Genomic DNA, 22,100 nt, shown 5'->3' with positions numbered 1-22,100 from the left:
GTACAGTCAAACTACATTGTGGTGTCAGAAACTTGGCTTTGACTAACTCCCTTGAGGAACCTGCACCCTCATCAGCTTCCAAAATGAAAAGCCAATGTGTGAGTTGGACCCCAGGGGGCTCTGGTATGATCAATCTGATTCTCTCAGGCTGTCTGGTGGTCACCCATTCCCTTTTTCTCTCCAGTCCTGTGAGTTCTAGTGAGACTACCTCTCGAAATGTAACTCTTGGCTTTCCAGATGTGCCCTAGTGTCTCCAGCCACTGGGTGAGTTCTGATACACGAAGCTGTCATTTCAGCAAATGTGAGCACTTCCTATACATGTTGCTCATTCTGGGAACTGGCAGAAGCTATAACCAACCACCAATGAACGGCTACACATTCCATTTGGTTTACCTCACCTGCCAAGTCTTAAACTTACCTCATTTCACTTGTCAAATTTTCTAATTACTTAATCTTAAAGATTATTCCTTTACCTTGACTTTAGTCTCCTTCTCTTACTCTCTGATTTTTACTTACCCTGGTGCTTCTCAGTTAATCCCTTAAAAATCTCTGAGCTCTTGGATCTTGGCCTGCTCCTGCTCCCACTGAAAACAATCAAGAAAACAAGAATGCAGAAAAAAAACTTCCAACCACTTCCCGCCTCAACAAATCTCCACACTCCACTCACTGGTGGTCACCCAAAGGCCTTTTCTTCATGCTCTCTGCCTCAATTGTTTCAGGAACTGGTTTAGACCAGATTAACTGGTAGCCCCAATTAACTATTCAAGCTGTAGCAGCTCATCCAGCAGGAGAGATTGTTTTTACTCTCCCCAACTCTCAAAGAGACTGAACTGTTTATCCTTTAGATGTGGAGGCGCTGGTGTTGGACTGGGGCGGACAAAGTCAGAAGTCACATCACCAGATCTTGGTCCAACAGGTTTATTTGGAAGTACTAGCTTTCAGAGCGCTGCTCCTTCATCAGGTAGCTAGTGGGGCAGAATCATAGGACACAGAATTTATAGCACAAGATCATAATGTCATGCAACTGACATGATATATTGAACAAACCTAGATTGCTGTTAAGTCTTTAATAACTTAGAATGGTTTGCAGCTTTCAACCCATTAATATTTAAGTCCCAGAACTTCCTTCAAGTCATATGCCTGAGATAACTTAAGGTTTATATAAAACAAAGTGACATACATACCAACTCTAACCTCACACCTTTAATGCATTGTCTGAGCTGAGACGTCACCCTTTTTTATAAAACCTTAAATTATGTCGGAAGTGTGATTTAAAATAAGTTCTGGTATTTACATATTGATAAATGGAAACCTGCAACCCATTCTAACCTAGAACATAGAACATTACAGCGCAGTACAGGCCCTTCGGCCTCGATGTTGCACCGACCTGTGGAACCAATCTGAAGCCCATCTAACCTACACTATTCCATTCTCATCCATATGCCTATCCAATGACCATTTAAATGCCCTTAAAGTTGGCGAGTCTACTACTGTTGCAGGCGGTGTGTTTCATGTCCCAGCTGCTTTGAGTAAAGAAACTATCTCTGACATCTGAATATATCTATCACCCCTCAATTTAAAGCTATGTCCCTTCATGCTAGCCATCACCATCCAAAGAAAAAGGCTCTCATTGTCCACCCTATCTTACCCTCAGATTATCTTATATTTCTCAATTAAGTCGCCTCTCAACCTTCTTCTCTAATGAAAACAGCCTCAAGTCTCTCAGCCTTTCCTCATAAGACCTTCCCTCCATAGCAGGCAACATTCTAGTAAATCGCCTCTGAACCCTTTCCAAAGCTTCCACATGGGGCAGCACAATGGCTCAGTGGTTAGCACTGCTGCCTCACAGTACCTGGGTCCCAGGTTCAATTCCAGCCTCGGGCGACTCTCTGTGTGGAGTTTGGACATTCTCCCCGTGTCTGTGTGGGTTTCCTCCGGGTGCTCTGGTTTCTTCCCACAGTCCAAAGATGTGCAGGTCAGGTGAACTGGCGATGCTAAATTGCCCATAATGTTAGGTGCATTAGTCAGGGGGAAATGGGTCTGGGACAGTTACTCTGAGGGCTATTCGGAGGGTCAGTGTGGACCAGTTGGGCTGAAGGGCCTGTTTCCACCCTGTAGGGAATGTAATCTAATCTAATCCTTCCTATAATGTGGCCACCAGAACTGTACGCAATACTCCAAGTACGGCCACACCAGAGTTTTGTACAGCTGCAGCATGACCTTGTGGCTCTGAAACTCAATCCCTCTTTCTATAAAAGCTAACACACCGTATGCCTTCATAACAACCCTATCAACCTGGGTGGCAACTTTCAGGGATCTATGCACATGGACACCAAGATCTCTCTACTCATCTACACTACCAAGAATCTTACCATTTGCCTAGTACTCTGTATTCCTGTTACTCCTTCCTTCCATACCAGGCAACATTCTGGTAAATTGCCTCTGAACCCTTTCTAAAGCTTCCACATCCTTCCTATAATGTGGTGACCAGAACTGTATTTAATACTCCAAGTGTGGACGCACCAGAGTTTTGTACAGCTGCAGCATGACCTCGTGGCTCCGAAATTCAATGCCTCTACCAATAAAAGCTAACACACCATATGCCTTCTTAACTCTAAAAGATGAAAGACTTAACAGCAATCTAGGTCTGTTCAATATACCATATCAGTTGCATGACACTACGATCTTTTACTACAAATTCTGTATCCTATGATCCTGCCTCACTAGCTATCTGACAAAGGAGCAATGCTCCAAAAGCTAGTGCTTCCAAATAAACCTATTGGACTGTAACCTGATGTTGTGTGATTTTTAACTTTATCCTTTAGAATTAAACTTTACTAAACAGTTGATGTTGTCAAAGAACTAGTAGTAATTCATATTAGATTCTAAAGCAAGAGATTGACTCTTAAACTCCTACCCTTACCAAACTGCCATACTTCACCCTTGTTAGGTCAAAGTCTTGGAACTGCCTACCTGCAATTGCCAACATTTACCTACACCTCAAGGGCTACTGCAGGATGTTAGAATTTTTCTTTCAGTAGGAAATAGGCATTGCTGGCTGGGCCAGTATTTACTGCCTGTCTCTAGTTGCCCCCTTGAGAAATTGGTGGTGGTGTGCTGCCTTCCTAAATTGCTACAGCCCATGTGCTGTAAATGTAGCCACAATGTCCCTTAGGGAGGGAATTCAGATTTTGACCCAGTGAAGGAATGGCGATACATTTCCAAGTCAGGATGGTAAGGGGCTTAGAGGGGAAGTTGCAATGTTCCATAGTCTTTTCCACTCTCCAGGAAATAGCTTTTACTCAAGCACCTGGAAGGCAACAAATAATCCAGGATTTTCTTGCTGCATAACAGAAGATAACATTTGCCCCTCTCAAAATCATAGCTATCTCTCTATTGGGATAATGTTGAATGGCAAATATTTAGGTAACTAAACTTGCCAAAAAAGAAGTGACTATATTGAACAGATCACTTGAACAAACCTCCTCCTTAATGTCAGTGTTTCTAAATCGTTGTACTATGCTACCCCCACTCTCCTTTGCATTAATTCCTATTTGCCTAGTCGTTGGGAAATTTAATCCCTGCACTTCCTTTAACCGCGTTTAACTTGTGTCATGATATGAAACACTGCATGACATATGGCAGGCTGCAAAACTAGCACAATGACATTTATTACTCCGTTACTGTTGGCTGATTGAAAAGCAGCATAATATTAATGACCTTTGCCCCATTGTGGCAGCCATTTGTTCCCTCACCGGAATGAAGGTTGACATCTTGGCCATTGTTTATACATTTTTGACGTCTGTTTCTGCTGAAAACTCAAACCATGTGATTTTGCTTCAGGTTATAGTTTTGGGTTGGTGAAGGATGGAGATCCATAATGTCGGGCTATGTTCCATGCTGGAGTGTCTTTTTGAATTTAGAATGTTTTCTATCTTTTTTTACTTTCCATGTTTCTATGTTTTGTGCAATTATCTGCAGATGCTTACATTGTGCTTGGGGTCTCTTACAAACCATCAATTTATCCTTCAAGATAATAATCATCGTGGAGTTTTATAAGACCAATTATTACATTGCTACATGGGCCTTTGAGATTTACATCAAGCAATTTCCTCCCCATTTACATAAAACACATTGTGATGTATAATTTGCTCACATTACGACAGTGTTTAAACATTCTGTCGGCCTTCTTTCGTATTTAATGCCAAAATTGTGTTTAAATGGAAGTGGAGGCAGGGATAAAGTTGGGGGCTTGGGGGTGGGGGGGTGGGGTGAGTTACGCAGAGGCTTAGAGAGATCCTGGAATAGTCCTGGAGTGATGAAATCCCCTTTCTGGCAGTCTCTATGAATATAACCTTCCAAATCCACTCAGTTCCCAGGGTGTGATGTCTGAGGGCTTTCAAGCATTTGGTAACATTCAGTTATTTCCAGCAATATGGGAGGAGCTTATTACAAAGTTTTCAGTAGGTCACTCAGAAACAGTCCAAAGATGACACAAATTGAGTTCAAAAGTTACTCTCGGTGGGTGAGGCAATAAGATGGTTGGGGGGGGTGGGGGCACGGGGGGAGAGAGAGAGAGAGACAAAGATGGAGACTGAGAGACAGAGAGGGCGAGTGATATACAGACTCAATATTAGGAGTGCAGTAGTAGTGTTATTGGGAATTCTTTGTACGGAGAGTCAAGAACAGCTGGTTGATTCCATACTGTTAGAATTTAAGCAGAAGTTCTAGAAATTAGTAAACAACTAGATTTTGGAGTCCGGGTACAGAAGAAGTCCTTGAGGAGCTGAGAAACATGGAAAACCATGGGTATTTTGTTGGGGGAAGCTGCAAGGGGCTCAGATGTAACCTGTGAGTATTCACAAGAACGGAAGAACATAAACAATAGCAGCAGGAGTAGGCCATTTGGCCCCTCGAGCCTGCTCCACCATTCAATAAGATCATGGCTGATCTTTCCATGGACTCAGCTCCACTTACCCATCCTATCACCATAACTCTTAATTCCTTCACTGTTCAAACATCTACCCATCTTTGCTTTAAAAACATTCAACAAGGTAGCCTCAACTGCTTCATTGGGCAGAGAATTCCACAGATGCACAACTCTTTGGGTGAAGAAGTTCATCCCCAACTCGGTCTGAAATCTGCTCCCCCTTATTTTAATGCTATGCCCCCTAATTTCACCACCAGTGTATACAACCTCCCTGCTTATATCTAATCTATTCACTTCATAATTTTATATGTTTCTATAAGATTCCCCCCTTATTCTTCTGAATTCCAATGCATACAGTCCCACTCTACTCAATCTCTTCTCATAAGCCAACCCATTCAACCCTGGAGTCAATCTACTAACCCTCCTCTGCACCCCCTCCTGTTCCATTCCATCCTTTCTCAAGTAAGGAGATCAAAATTGTATGCAGTATTCCACATGTGACCTCACCAGCACACTATACAGTTGCAGCATAACCTCCCTGTTTTTCAACTCCATTCCCCTAGCAATGAAGGACAATATTCCATTTGCCTTCTGAATTACCAGCTGCACCAGCAAACCAACGTTTTGCGATTCATGCCCAAGGACACTCCATTCGCTCTGCACAACAACGTGCTGCAAGTTACAGAGCAGCTAAAAGGTTTGAAAATGCCTGAACAGTATTTTCTTGAGACAACTCAGCAAGCTTGGAGCTTAGGTAAAAGCTCATGGGATAGTTTTAATTTGGTATTTGCTAGCTGTCAGTGAAGAGCTGGAGTTATGCTTGTGAGTACTCAAGTATATTTTTAAGAATCCAAAGCAACTTTGACCCAAGAAACAGAAGTGATGAACCAAAATGGGATTGGTCAATGAGACAATGTTTGATGGAGCATCTCTTGAGGAAGAGGTTGAACGTTCAGATCAGCAACAGTGAAGAATTGAGATCCCTTATGAAGTGTAATGACTGTGTGATTAATGTGTGGATGGAGTTGGTGAGAAATCCATGGGATCTGTCTTGCTTGCATTTGCTATTTGACTTACACTGAGGGATGTTCATTCACAGTACATTGCTCTATATGTTCATTCTGAGTGTGGGGGTGTCAGGTGGCTCAGTTGGCTGGATGGCTGTTTAATGATGCCTACAGTGCAAGTTTGATTCCTGAACCAAATGAGGCTACCATGAAGGACTCTCCTTCTCAACCTCTCCCTCGCCTGAGGCATGGTGACCCTCAGATTAAACCCTCACCAGTTGTCTCTCTCCAATGAGACTCTATAGTGTGGTAGGAGTGTGGCAACTTTAGCTTTACTCCTGAACACATACACACACTGGTCCTCGAGGAAAACAAATATCAACATTCTCACTGAGCAAAAATGCCCTCAACACATACGCCCAGAACTGAAGCATCTAGCGTCCTCTCCCTGTGCTTGAGTAAGGTTGCATTGTAGATCCCAAACGCAATGTTTATGAACATCTCAATATATATAGTCAATGAGAATGTGGTGGATGGTAAGTGAGTTTGAGGATGATATGAAGATTTAACCAAGTTGTTAACATTGTGGAGGAAGGTCATTAGGTTATAAGAGTGTGTGTATGGATTGGTCAGATGGGCAGATCAGTGGCAGGTACAATTTAACCCCGAAATGTGTGAGGAGATGCACTTCGGTTAAAGTGACAAGTCAAGAGAGTGCAATCGGATAGAACTTCCGAATGTCTAAAGCAAGATCACTGGATTTGAAACATTAGTTCTGTTTTCTCTATACAGATGCTGCTAGCCTTGCTAGCCAGCAATTTCTGCTTTTGTTTGTTTCATCAGGAAGGTGCCTAGATGGAGTGTTTTAGCTATGAAGTGAGTCTGCCTATACTTGGGTTATTTTCTTTCGAGCAGAGAAGGTTGATCGAGGTGTATAAGACTATGAGGGGCATGAGTTGAAAAGTGTGGTGCAGGAAAAGCACAGCAGGGCAGGGGACATCCTTCATCAGGAATGATGAAGGGCTTTTGCCCGAAACGTTCACTCTCCTGCTCCTTGGATGCTGCCTGACCTGCTGTGCTTTTCCAGCACCACACTTTTCAACTCTGATTCTCTAGCATCTGCAGTCCTCACTTTCTCATAGAATAGGATAGAAAGCAACTGTTCCCCTTCATTGAAGGGTCAATGTCAAATGAACATTATATTCAGGTAAAAGATAGAAGGTTTCGAGGGAGTTTGAGGCAAGATGTTTTCACCCAGCTGGCGGTATGATCTGGAATACACTGTCTGGAAAGGTATTGAGGCAGGAAACCTCACAACCTTTAAAACAGTCCTGGGATGAGGCACTTACAATGTCATAACATTCAAGGCTTTGGGTCTAGTATGAGACTGTAGGACTGGTGTAGAGTTAGAGTAGTTTCAGGAAATGCAGAGCTGAAAAGCCTTTTCTGTACCCACAAGATTCTATGATTCCATGAGTACTAGTAACTTTTTTTAACAGTCAATTAGTTTAAAGTAGTATTTTTTCCCATTTTTAAGCCCATTATCAAAAATCAACATTGATTTACATGTGTGAAAGAGCGTTTGAGCAGTAATGAAAATGGAGCCTGAGTTTTGCACAGATTTGTTCTGACACCACAGTGCCCAATGCATTTCACTTCTTGAATACTGATACTTGTATTCTAATAGATTTCCAGTTTATCTGCAGTTTGTTAACTGTTGAAATACCTGGATAAGTGCATGTATTCAAATTCTACACACTAATCATTTCACAGCATTAAAGCATGTTAAGATATAAAGCCATAGTTAATAGTCATCTGAATCCAAAATTAAATGGCAAACTATGGTCTGTGTAAATAAATGTATTTAAATGATTCAACTTATTGTAGTTATAATTCTTTCCATAAATGTGCAAGAAGTACTGAAATCTTATCAAACAAATTTGTGATGCTTTTCATGAGAATATTTTAGATTTAATAAAAGCTATACCCAGGCAGCATTAAATCCAGTTATTACTTCCAGAATATTGGTCAGTATCAGATGTTTGAGTCGCTATGGGTAAGGTTAATTGGTAAGTAGTTCTGACTCACTCCACATGTATCTGACAGATCAGGGAATTTCAAAAATGTTAAAAATGTAAATGTAAGGTCGTACCCTGTTATTGAAAGTAAATGGAAAATTTGTAGGAATCACTTTCAAAATGGCTTTGAGGCATTTCAAACATAACCTTTGGCATTGAACGTTGATTACCCAAATTAAACCAGGATGTTAAAGAATTAAACATTGGTGAACTTATTATACTGAACAATAGGCAAATTCTGGAATTTGACAGAACAATTACAGAACCATTACAATAACACCAAATAGGTAAAGAAGAACAGACTCCGAGAGAAGGTAGGACAAAGGTATTGGAGTGGATGTCATCCTGATAGATGTTGAGCATTAGCTGGAATGTCAATCTTGACCAGACGTGTTTCTTCTCTCTTTTCATCACTAATTTTGCTTATTTTGCAATAAGTATGTCTTTCTCTGGGTGTATGGGGGTTAACTTTACAATAGCATTAAGAGAGAATGGTCATCATTATACAATACTGAAAGAATTGAGGATCTTGGCCCAAAGACAGGATATAACGAATGAATCTTCTCAGAACTCGCGAATGCTGCCAAATGTCATTATGTCACAAGAATATTGATTGCTTTAAAGAGGCTACTGAGCAATGACCCTCAATATTATGACTTCTGAATAAAATTTCAGTTGTTTACTTGACAGAAACCCTACTTTGTTCTTACAGACTGGAGCCTGCTGCATTATATTGTTGGCACATTCTTTTGTCTTGGTAAACTGTTTTCTGACAAAGCCAGAAGAACATCCAGCTGTTCTTTAAGAGAGAAGGTCAATGAGATCATGTGCTGCAGTTAAGGCATTGTTGTCTTTAAGGGACATTTTCCACTTGTAACCGTGAAGATTGCTGACCCAATACTCACCAGTACACTTGCTCAAGTCAGAGAAGTGGTTTCAGCTGATTAATCATAGGCAGTATTCCTCCAGAGGGTAAAAACAAGGACTGCAGATGCTGGAAACCAGAGTCTAGATTAGAGTGGTGCTGGAAAAGCACAGCAGGTCAGGCACCATCCGTGGGGCAGGAAAATCAATGTTTCGGGCAAAATCCCTTCATCAGTATTTCTCCACACACTGGATATCTGTAAGTAAATGCTATCTGAACTCTGGACAGTTTCAAACACATTGATCGGGCATCACTGGACAGGCCAACAATTTATTGCCTCTCTGGAAGATAGTGGTGGGCTAAATTCTTGAACCACTGCAATCCTTGTTTGAGCTAGGGACTGCTGTAATATATCAGCAAAGCTGTTCAAGATGGAGTTCCAGGATTTTGACCCAGTGACACTGAAGGAACAATGATATATTTCCAAGTCAGAATGATGAGTGGCTTGGAGGTGAACTGCAGATGAAGGTGTTCCCAAGTATCTGCAACCATTGTCCTTCTACATGATAGTGGTCGTGGGTTTGGAAAGAGCTGTCAAAGGAGTCTTGGTGAATTTCTGCAGTGCATCTTGTAGATGATACACACTGCTGCTATTGGGTGTTGGCGGTGGTGGGAGTGAATGTGGAAAGTGGTGGATGGGTTACTAATTGAGTTGGTTGAGTAAATCGCTGTTGTCTAAAATGGCAAAGTATGAATTCCTTACTAAGCAATTGGAAATCCTGTGGTTAATGTAGATTCATTAAATCCCTGAAATTGGAAATTCATAAACATAGCAATGCATTAGAATATGTATCAGCTTACAAAAACAAGTTACATGGGACAACTTCACGGCTTGTAAATATGTGCACTGTGCTGTATTTATGTGCTATTGGTTTAATTTCAGTTTTATCCAGAACAAGCTAAATTCAATAGCTTCCTTTCTTTAATGATTAATTGAAGCAACGGTTCTTGATTTTTTTTTTGTTCAAGCCCTACACAGTTAGGGGAACAAAAAGCTCAGGACTGGCATCATCTCGTACAACATGCAAATAGAGCACTGGAAAATAATGGTGAGGTTTTGTTGTGTGAAATTAATTTGTGTGTATTTCTAAAGAAATCAGAATTTCTTTGGAGAAATGCCATGTTCTTCAGTGTTATGACATTGTGTGAGATTTATTATGTAGTTAATATTTTGAAATGCTTTCAAAAGAACAGACTGGAATGTATCATAAGCAAAATTTATCACACATTTGGTTTGTTTTTGATTGTGGTGGAATCATTAACGGGCAAAACTGTTCTTCTGTTATCTTTGGCATTTGGAAGAAAAACAACAGCAATGGGTTGTACTTGTATGGCACCTTTAACGGAATGAAATCTCTGAAAAATGCTTCATAGCCGCGTTATAAAACCAAAAAAAAACACCAAGCTACATAAAGCAAATTGACTCCGCTGACCAAACATTTGGTAAAAGAAATAAGTTTAAAGAAATGTTTTCAAGGAGGAAAGTGAGATGGAGAGGTGGAGAGGCGAAGATGGGGCTATCCCAGATCCTGGGGCTGAGGTAAGCTCAGGCACGACCAGAAGTTGTGGAACGGTTAAAACTGGGGATTGCACAAGTGATCTGAATATGACTACAAATCTGCGAGATTACAGAGTGAGTGGCAGAGGGGCCTCACAGAGATCAAAACAAGGAGGGCTTCAAAATGAAGATGTTGTTTCACCTGGAGACATCAGGGAGCACAGGACTTAGGGGAGTGAGATTGACTGTGATTTCAGGCATGGGCAGTAGAGTTTGCAATACCGTCACTTCTCTGGAAGATTGAATATGAGAGACTAGCCAGAAGAACATTGTAATAGCTGGAACCAGAGGTACCAAAGGCAAGAATAAGACTTTCATCAGCTGTTGAGCAGAGAGAGAGGTGGAAATAGGCTATCTATAAGTGACAACTAAAATATGAGATCAAAATCTCCTCTCACAACGAGAGTGGTACAGGCATGAGGGGTGGAGTGGAATCAGAAACTGGATAATGTAGATACTTTAAACCTATAGAGAAACTGGAGCACCCGAGGAAACCCACACAGAAACAGTGAGAATGGGCAAACTCCACACCGACAGTTGCCCAAGGCTAGAATCGAACCCGAGTTCCTGGCACTGTGAGGCAGCAGTACCAACCACCGAGCCAATGTGCTGCCCATAAATAGCAGTGGTGGGATTTGAAACCAAGCGTCCTTAGAGACTGGAACCTGAATGCCTTTGACCGCTCAACCATGCTACCAGGCATGGCAAAAATAATGAAATACAGAAAGCCCTCATTGCAAGCCCAACTCAAGCTCTCGGTGGGGTTTGAACCCACAATCCCTGGTTCCAGAGGCCAATACCTTATCCACTGGGAGTGGTTCCTAACATTGGGGGAGATCCTCATTAGGGAGCAGTGAGGTGCTTGTTAACATCCTGAAATAACTCTTCAAAGGCCAGTATCCCATCACCAAACACCCATTATTTACAATTACATAGCCTTTGACAATAGGACCGTCTCTGAGTCAGGCATTCCTGGGTCTCAATATCCCTGGCATTCACCTTTATCTGTCAGCCAGGGCTCCCTGATTGGGCATGTTAATCTGTTGAAAGAGTCATAGAGATGTATAGTATGGAAACAGACTGTTCGGTCTAACTCATCCATGCTGTCCAATCAGAGAACTTATATTCTATGAGGTCCAGCTAGCTGACCTTGTTCCAATTGCTACACTCACTTTATTAATGTGAGGCTCCTCACCCTGCCATGTGCCTCCAGCAAACTAAACACCGAGAACTCTCAACAGGGCAGCTCGAGCTAGTACCTGGTGATTTCAGTTCACCACTGGCATCGAGGAACCTCTATTTCACTCAGCACCAACTAGCAGCTCAGGGCATGATCCATGGGCAGTAGCCACACACACACACCTCCCCCATCCACAGATGTTTACCAACCCCCCCCCCGACGATCCTCAAGGCATCCTGTCCTTTCCACTTGTGGGATGTTTGGGAATTACAGACCTGTACTGCAGGGTACACTGACCACCAGCATTGGAAGGCTGCTGCAGGGACACTGTGCACACGGGGACAGGCACTCTGCTCACTGATTGGACCCAGCTCCTTCTCGGAGCTGCTCCTTCACTCTTGTGGCTCTCACTCACTTACCCGCTGTCTGCCTGCTGATAGTATCGCTGCCTTGCCTTACTGTACTGTGCCTGTCAGTGCATTGGCACCTCAGCCAAGCTCTCTGTACTGCTGGATTGATGAGCCCTTTAGTGCAAACACAGGATGTTTGTTATTCAGTATCTATCCTTGAGGGCTGGGTGAAGGGGGATATCTTGCTGTACAGCACATTGAGACAGTAACCTCACACCTACAGCACGTGGCAGCTGTCTGAACAGCAAACACTCTCCATGTTCATTCAACCAGAAGGCCACATAAGAAACTGGGTGGGGGCTAGTCTCAGTCCAGTCAAATGGGGGTTGCTGTTTGGTCAGGGGTCCCAGTCCCATCAGTCACAGGCAGAGTCAACGTGGAGTCTAGGGGCTTAGCCATAGTCAGGGATATGTCCCAGTTAAGTTGGGGAGTGGCTTGTGGTCAGTCACATAGGGCCAACAGCAGTAGCAGTCTGAAAAAGACTGGAAATGGTCAGGGTGGCAGGTGGCACAATATTTGCACTGCTGCCTCCCAGCACCATGGACCCAGGTTCGATTCCAGCCTCGGGCAACTGTCTGTGTGGAGTTTACTCGTTGGCCCCATGTCTGCATGGGTTCCGTCTGGCTGTTTGGGCTTCCTCCCACAATCCAAAGATGTGCAGGTTAGGTGGATTAGCCAGGCTAAATGTGGGGTTACGGGGAGTGGGTGGGATGCTCTTTGGAGGATCACTGAGGACTCTTTCCATGCTGTTGGATTACTACAACTGTTTCTCTTTCCTCAGAAGCTGCCAGGAGAGCGGGTGGACTCATGGTATTATCCCTGGACTTTAATCCAGAGATCCAGGGAATGTTCTGGGAGCCTGGGTTTGAATCCTACCACGGCAGATGGTGGAATTTGAATTCAATAAAAATCCAGAATTAAGAATCTAATAATGACCATGAATCCTCTGCCAATTGTCAGGGAAAACCCATCTGATTCACCAATGTCCTTTCGGGAAGGAAACTGCCATCCTCACCTGGTGTGGTCTACATGTGACTCCAGACCCACAGCAAGGTGGTTGACTCTCAACTGCCCTCTGGACAATAAACGCTGGCCTAGACAGTGATGTCCTCATCCCACGAATAAAGTCCTGCTAACACTGCAGTGAGCCATGCATTTTGCCATCACCATTAACTTGTAATAGCATATTAAATAAAACACACACATATCAAACTCTGCCATCTGCCGTTTTAATCGGGGCATTAATCCATTCAAGTGAATAAATTATTGCTTCTGTTCAGTTGCAATGGAGGATTATCACAACATTAACTGCTAATATTGGTGTCACTGATTTCCAGCTATTGCTCTTCAGTCCTTATCAAAAGAGATTATGTTCACAAGTGAATATGGAAATCATTACACCCTTTAATGATTTTTAAAGGGAGTGTGTATTCTGAGTTTTCAGATGACAGCCTGAATGCTGTGGATGGTTTAATCTGATTTCACATGTTTCCAAGCATGTGTCCAAGAGCTGAAAATGTGTTGCTGGAAAAGCGCAGCAGGTCAGGCAGCATCCAGGGAACAGGAGAATCGACGTTTCGGGCATAAGCCTTTCTACAGTGTCCAAGAACACTGTAGACTCTTCTCCTTTCCCTCTCTGAAAACTGCAAGTTGACTACTGCAAGATTCTTGAATGCAAATGTATGAGAAACATTCAATCACCTTTTCAATTGCTCCTTAGATTTAGATTGTGGAACTCCTGTCTAATTGCACTATGGGTTTATCTGGACCTGCATGGACTGGAATGGTTTTAGAAGGTGGCTCTCCAACTCCTTCTCATAGGACAGTTTGGGATAGGCAAGAAATCTTGGGCCCAGCAAACAGCTCACACCTCATGAAAAAAAATCAAGAAAATGAGAAAGATTTTGGAAATGTCAACATACTATCATCCCTCCTATTGTTACACTAGAAATTAAGTTTGAGAATCTGATTATATTCAGTAAAACTGATACCCTGTTCTGTTCTTCATTGTGTTTCTCCCACTTTACTTGAGGAAGTCATCATGCTTCCTAATAGTCCCATCTCCATCATATGTTCCACCTCCCTCTATGGCTGGTGATGAGATTATTTCAATCCCTTCTGGCCCACTTGCTCTCACAATCTTCACTGATCTACTGATAGGCTGCTTCCTGATATTGATCTTTGCAGTTACTCCGCACTTCCATTGCAACATCTGTGTCTTATTTGCACTAAGTTGTTGTTGCTGTCTTCCTAATGGTGCACAGGTATCTGCATAAGAAAGGTCTCACAAATGGCTCAAAGATTAAAAGTATTCCTCCCTTACCTCATTTTGTATTTCCAAACCTTGATAATTTCATTAGTTTAATAACTGTTTTATTGTTTTTAGTCATTTGTGAAATATGGACCTTACTGAATGGACCAAATTTATTCTCCATCCCTAGTTGCCCTTGAGAAGATGGTGAGTGGCCGCCTTAAAATCTAGATCCACAAAGCTGTTAGGGAGGCAATTCCTGGATTTTGACTGGGTGACACTGAAGGAACGGTGGTATATTTCCAAGTCAGGATAGCGAGTGGCTTGGAGGGGAACTTGTCTTCCCATGTATTTGCTGCCCTTGTCCTTGTGGATGGAGGTGATCGAGGGTTTTGATGATGCTGTCCATGGAGTTTTGGTGAATTTCTGCAGTGCTTCTTGTAGATAGTACACACTGTTGGTACTGAGCTTTGATGGTGGAGAGAATGGATGTTTCCAGATTTGGTTGGGGGGTGGGGGAGGGCAAACAATTGAGCTGCTTTGTCCTGGATGGTCCTAATCTTTGTGAGAATTATTGAAGCTGCACTCATCCAGACATGTTTAGATCTGATCTGTTGGTTGTGGGATCGTTATCTCATGAGTGTCTATCACTAATGTCTAATCTGTTTGACACACAAATAATCCTATTTGGTAGCTTCACCAGGTTGATGCCTCATCTTCACGTATGCCTGGTGCTGCTCCCAGCATGCCCTCCTACACTCTCCATTGAACCAGGGATAATCCCCTAGCTTGATGGTAATGGTTGAGTGGGGGATATGCCGGGCCATGAGATTGCAGATTGTGTTGGAGTATAATTCAGCTGTTTTTGATGGCCCACAGTGCCTCATGTATGCTCAGTCTTGAATTGTTAGATCTATTTGAAGTCTGTCCCATTTCGCACGGTGATGGTGCCACACAACACGATGGAGGGTATTCTCAATGTGAAGGCAGGACGTTGTCTCCACAAGGACTGTATGGTGGTGACTCTTACTGATGTTGTCATGGGCAGATGCATCTGCAGCCAACAGATTGGTGAGGATGAGGTCAACTATGCTTTTCCCTGTTGTTAGTTCCCTCCTGCCACAGATGCAGTGTAGCAGCTATGCTCTTTAGGTGAGACCACATCTGGAGCACTTTAAGCAATTTGCCACCCCTATTTAAGGAAATATGTAATTTCATTGGAGGTAGTTCATAGAATATTCACTTGGATGATTCCTGTTATGGAGGGATTGTCTTATGAGCAAACGTTGCGACTCTATCACTGGAGTTTAGAAGAAAAAAAGGTGATTGTATTGAAATGTACAGAATTCTTCAGGAGCTTGACAGGGGAAATGCTGTGAAGATGTTTGCCCCCACCCCCACCCCCCCCCCCCTCCCATTGGGAGAGTCTAGGACCAGAGTGCATAGTCTCATAATAAAGAGGCACTAATTTAGGACTGAGATGAGGAGACATTACTTCTCTTAGAGGGTTTGGAACTCCTTGTCACAGAGATCTGTGGGGGCAGAATCCTTGTGTAGATTTAAGGCTGAGATAGATTCTTGTTCAGTTGGGAAATCAATGGTTACGAGGGAAATGTTGGAAAGTGGAGGTGAGGAATGTCGGATCATCCATGATCTTATTGAGTGCAGAGCAAGCTGAAGGGGCCAAATGGCCTACTCCTGTTTCTTATGGTCTTAAACAAAAACAGAGGTTGCTGAAAAAGCTCAGCAAGTCTGGCAGCATCTGGGAAGAGAAATCAGAGTTAACTTTTTGGGTCTGGTGACCCTTCCTCAGAATCTGTATGGTCTTAGGTTGGTGGAGGTGCTGCTGAGTCAGCCTTGGAGCTGGACACTGAGCTCTACCGTATGTTCTGTGACCTGAATATAACACCAATGAATGCATTCACTCGAAACGTTTACTTTACACTCAATGTAATTTCAACCAGTCTTGAAGAGAACTAACCTTTGATAGGAGAAACGTTCAGCATGACTTATTAAATTTGTTTTGAAAAAATAAAATGATCATTAAAAAGATTTGTTCAATCGCTTATAGTTTAGTAGATTCATGGGGAGAGAATTCTTTGAACATATCTGTAAATGCAGCATTCAAAATCAGTTTGCTCATCTTAACGACATTCTTCCTCTTATTTCATGCAAGCAAGAGTGAGATTGTAATGTTTTACCCGTCCTGACATAGCTCAGTCCCATCTACACACTCACAAAACAGAAATTGCTGGAAACTCTCAGCAGGTCTGGCAGCATCTATGGAAAGAAATCAGAGTTAATGTTTCAGGTCAAGTGACCCTTGTTCAGAATCCAACCTGACCATCACTGGATCCAAAACCCAGTCCTATCCCCTTGCTGGTGTCCTTGATTCGGATAAACCTAGTGCCTATCATCTATTCAAAAAGTGCACTTGATTATAATCACCTGTTAGTCCCAATGGAAAACTTAAATGATTCTTATGAAGCAAGATGAACATTAGTTGAAAATGTTAACTGTAACTGGGTCTTGTAACACTGGGTACCCTCCCTACTTCTGAGGAAGGGAACTGGCTTCAGCTCTACCCAGTACTGAGTTGATTAAGAATGAATAAGACACTGTCCATTAGCTTGTGCTAGCTCCATTTGAAAAGACAGTTAACATTCTCCCAACACTAAATACACCACAGCTATAATTTATTGGTTTCATTTTAATTTAATATATGGCAGCATACTTTTTAACAATTATGTTTAGGTCATGTGGCTTGCAAACATTGCTTTAGTGTCAGTAAAGTCATGTGATGACAGGATACATGCCACACTGGGATTTTGTCTGCACATGTGCAGTGTATCACTTGAAACAGTTTAATTACAAAGGTGTGTGTGTTTGCAATATAGTATCTGCATGTGAAAGAGTCAGTTGATTTTCAGATCCATGTACCCAGTTAATTGTTCTGTTTGTTAATGAGAACATACAAAACGTGGTTATAACAGATAAAAGTCATTCCATTCCCATCATTACAAAATCAGCAACTATCAATACTTCATGTCTGTCAGAACAGAAAGGGACTTTTCCTTTGTTAGTTATTCAATTGTTTATTTAATTTTAGACATTGTTTTTCCAGGTTTTGCTGGGATTGATTTCAGTAGAAGATCTTTCACTGTTGTCCGAGATTATGTGTTTTAAAGTGAATAAATCAAATGCAATTTTTATTGCTCAGGATTATACAATTTTTATTGGTGTTTCTGGGATTTTGATAAGAACTGTGTCACACAAATTCCTCCACTTTAGTATAAAAACAAAGGCTATGATCTTGCCAATGACTGTGACAATGGCTATATCCTTCACAGTAGCAGCCTTCTTCCTGTGGTGACATTTTGTACTACTGAATACACCTGGCTGACTGAACAAGAGCAGTTTATAAATTATACTGTAAACAGCTTAACATTAGCTGGATAATTCTCAAAGTTTTCTGGAAAGGGTCACAGAAAATGTAAGCAGAAGATTTAGCCAGATCAAAAAATATGGAGAGTAGTGTCTCTGTTAGGATAGTTTGTTGTTGGACAGTAGGTGGAGAGAGATCGACGACCTCATTTTGTTGCTTGTTTCCTTCTGTTCTTAATTTTAAAAATGCAATTTTACAAAGCTGGAAAAGTATTACTTTAACAAGGAGTCATAAACAGGTACGGCCTGTGGTGCCAATATGACGAGGGAACCTAACAGGGGTCTGTACTTGATCATAAAACTATTATAGTTGTTCTGTTAAGAGACCATTAAAGAACCATATTGAATGCTATCTGTAATAAGGGCATTTTCTCTCGTAATTATACTTTAAGACAGATCAGACTTCAAAGACAGACTTTAAAATTGAATTACCAAACCCCAATGAAAATGTCAGAAGTCTAGGCTTGTTTTAGTTGACAATCTCAAATACAGCTCAGATTCTAAGCCGTCACAAAATATATTGAAGAACATGCTAAAGATATCTCTGAGTGCACAAAGACATTGTTACATCGTGGTAGATAGGAATTTGTTATATGCATATTTGTTGCTGCATCTCTTACAAATGAGGAGTTGTTTTACTGGAGATGAACAAATTGATCTAAAACCAAAGCCCAAATCAATACCTTCACATTTGACCTTGGGGAGAAAACATCTGATACTCTGTGACCTCGGCCTGGCTGCTTTCCCTACCTCACAACAAGGACCTGTCTTCATTAGCTGTAGACAAAAGTCATTGGCTGGTTATCAAAAAATTTATACAATGTAGCAAATTGATATGAATTGTGGCTGTAGGTATATGATCAATTTTCTTTCACCTTCATCAGGTTTCTTGTGGCGTGATATTGCTATCAAACAAGACAATGTGATGTGACTGGTCTCTAAGTGAAGACAATTGTTGTGTTTTCTTCTTTGGTCTTTCTTTGTAGCATAACCAATACTCTCATCAAGCAAAAAAAAAGAGAGAATCAAATGTGGAAGACAGCACATGGCGTTCCCATTGATACATCCTCAGCTGCACCTCCTCATGGCGATATTCAGCCAAGCCTTGTGGCACTAAGAGATAGTTTCAATTAGAATTAGATTTAGATTTTATTGTCGCAGGTACTCAAGTACAGGAATACAGGAGTACAGTTTACAAAATCACCATTCTCCAACATAATTCTGGTTTTGTAACCAAAACAAAGAAACAATGGAAAATAGTTTCGAAAAAGAGCCTAAAGATAAGAAAACATCCATATCTTAAAGTCTAAAATCTTATCTCCATAAAGATATTTGGAATCCTCAGCTACCAGTGCAGGTTCCCGGGCCTAGCCACGGCCTGGAGTATAGGCCTGCCCATGAGTTTCACATCGATTGCTGTGAGAAGCTGTGTTCTTATTGCTGTTGATGAGGCTGCTACATCCCCCGATCATTGCAAGGAGCCAATTGTTGGGTCCCAGACATGGTGTGTGCAGATCCTGTCCTGGAGTCAGGCAATTACGAACCAAACTGTCAGCTCCGTTGTGAATAGCCCAGCCTGTGCATAGCTCGTGGAAGCTGAAGGCTAGGGCAGAAATTACTGACCAAAACATCTGCAGTGGATCCCACTGATGCCCATAATTTTTATTTCCCCGCTAAGTCCGGTAGGTGCCAAACTTAGTGTTTTTGCAATTACGTTGGACACACTTGGGATAAGAAAAGAGGACAGAGCCCCAGATGTTTGTAAAATCTAAGGGGTTGTCTCTATATATTTTTATATCAGCTCATATCCACAAGGACACTCCCACGCCACTGCAGAATGTTATTATAAAAAAAGCTTGAGACATATTTTACCATCACTTTGCAAACCATCATCCTAAAAAGCAGGACGAAATTTTGAAGTATCTTTTGAGGCAACTCTCTGTTACTGTGCCTGCTATTCCACAATTAGCCTAAACCATTGTGCAACTGTACCTCCACTGCCATTTGTTTAGCAAGGAAAGCTTACTTGTAAAAATATAAAGTTCTTTTGTTACTAAGATAGAATTATTGAGATGAATGACTCCATTTGTATTCCAAAACTTATGTAAACTTCGGATGCTCAGGAAAGCTGGTTGAAAAAGTCCTGGATACATAGATAGTGAATAAAACAAAACAACAGCCAGGAAGATACCTGCTTTTCTGTTTGATTAGTCAAAAAGTGGAGAACGTTTGTCAGTTGGTCAAAGAACCCAGAGTGATTTAAGGACATTGGACAATTTGTCTTGGTAAGGTCAGGATAAGAAATCAGTAACTCACACCTTTCAAAATCAGTTCAGGAATTTGCAGAAGACTGATGGAGAGGATACTTGATTGTCACTGGGTGTCATGACCTGAACAAACAGCGAGATATGAACCCATTGGAAACTCAAAATGAGCTGTGGACTGTTTCCTAAAAAGATGATAATTATGTGGAAGGTGCGTTGCAAGATATTTGTGCAATAAAGGACTGTTGGTCACATTAAGCATTATTCTGTCAGTAGTTTAAATAGCAGATGGCTTAAAATGATTGCTAGTCAATGTTGATTTTAGTTATGATTTGGAGATGCCGGTGTTGGACTGGGCCGTACAAAGTTAAAAATCACACAACACCAGGTTATAGTCCAACAGGTTTAATTGAAAGCACACTAACTTTCAGAGCGTCGCTCCTTCATCAGGTGATAGTGGAGGGCTCAATTCTAACACACAGAATTTATAGCAAAAATTTACATTGAAAAATTGATTGTCTGTTAAGTCTTTCATCTGTTTGAATACCATGATAGTTTCACTTCTTTCATGTGTAAATCACAAAACCTTTTTTTAAAATGGTGATAGCTAGACAATATGTTGAAGGTGCCCCCTGTGTTCTCTGTCTATTCCAGGTGTAACAGGCCTATTCCATTGCATACCTGACAGGTTCAGGGGTGAAGGTGCTTTGCAGTGTCCTGGTCAATACTTATCCCTCAATCAACATTGTTAAAATAAATGATCAGCACATTAACAATCGGCTGATGCGTTTCATATGTTTGAAAACAGTCTCTTACTAAAAACACAGTAGGTGTACATACACCACATGGACTGGAGCATTTCAACAAGGTTGCTCATCATCACTATCTCAAAGGCAATTAGGAATCAGTAAAAAAAAATGCTGGGAATGCCATATCTCATGAGTGAAGAAGTCGCTGCACAACAAAGGCAAACTGTCAACTTTACACTGATATATTCAGAACATAACTCTTACATTGGACAATTAACATTCGTGCCATTGAAGTACCAGGCAAAAATCATCTCAAAAAAGAGAGAATACCACCATTCCCATCACTGAGTCTCTTGCTCTCCACTTCTTTGAGTCAGGACTGACTAGAAATTGAATTGGACCCAGAAATATAAATACTGTGCCAACAAGAGAAGGGACTGGGGATTCAGGTAACTCACCTCGTGACTCCTCAAAGCTTGTTTAGCAAGGCAGGTGTACAACAAACTACTCCTCAATAGGTGTAGCTCTAATAATGCTCAAGAAACTCAACACCACCTAGATATTCACTCCATAGGATTGGTATTCTCTCCACCACCGATGCACTCCAGTAGTGGCAGTATGCCCCATCTACAAGGTGCACTATAGCAACTCATCAAGGTTCCTTAGATTGCACTTTTCAAACCTACAACACCACCATCGGGAAGAACATGGAAAGCAGGTACATGGGAACACTAAGATCTGCAAGTTCCCCTCCAAGCCAATGACCATCCTGACTTGGAAGTATGTCACATTTTCTTGACTTTGCTTGGTCAAAATTCTGTCCTGAGAAAAGGTTACTCAGCTGAAATATTAACCCTGCTTTCTCGCCACAGAAGCTGCCAGACCTGCTGAGTTTTTCCAGAAATTTCTGTTCTTGTTTCAAAATTTTGGACTGCCTCCTTGACTGTGCTCTGGGTGCAGAGTATAAAATAGTTTTAGTTTCTCATGGTCTTTCTTGAGATTTAATGGGGCATTTATTATTGGTTTTCCAAAGTTCCTTTTTCATGCTTATAAACTCGTTTATTAGGTATGTAATCACTTAGCATTAATGGTTACTGTCTTTGTGTTGATTAATGCGGTATTTGGACTTATGCTGAAGTAGAATTAGAAGATATGTCAATGTCCTCAGAAATTATCAACCCTTGTTAAGCTCTTGCCTCAATTCAAAGGAAAGCATTAATGTGTAAGAATTACTGTATCTGTAATAGCACAAATTAACAAACGTAGTTAACCAAACAAAGTTTTTTCTTTTCAAACTAACTGAC

This window comes from Chiloscyllium plagiosum, unplaced genomic scaffold (assembly GCF_037043375.1).
Source record: "Chiloscyllium plagiosum isolate Xiang-an unplaced genomic scaffold, Cpla_swu_hap1 HiC_scaffold_23, whole genome shotgun sequence".
Taxonomy (NCBI): Eukaryota; Metazoa; Chordata; class Chondrichthyes; order Orectolobiformes; family Hemiscylliidae; genus Chiloscyllium; species Chiloscyllium plagiosum.
This window is presented reverse-complemented; position numbering follows the sequence as displayed.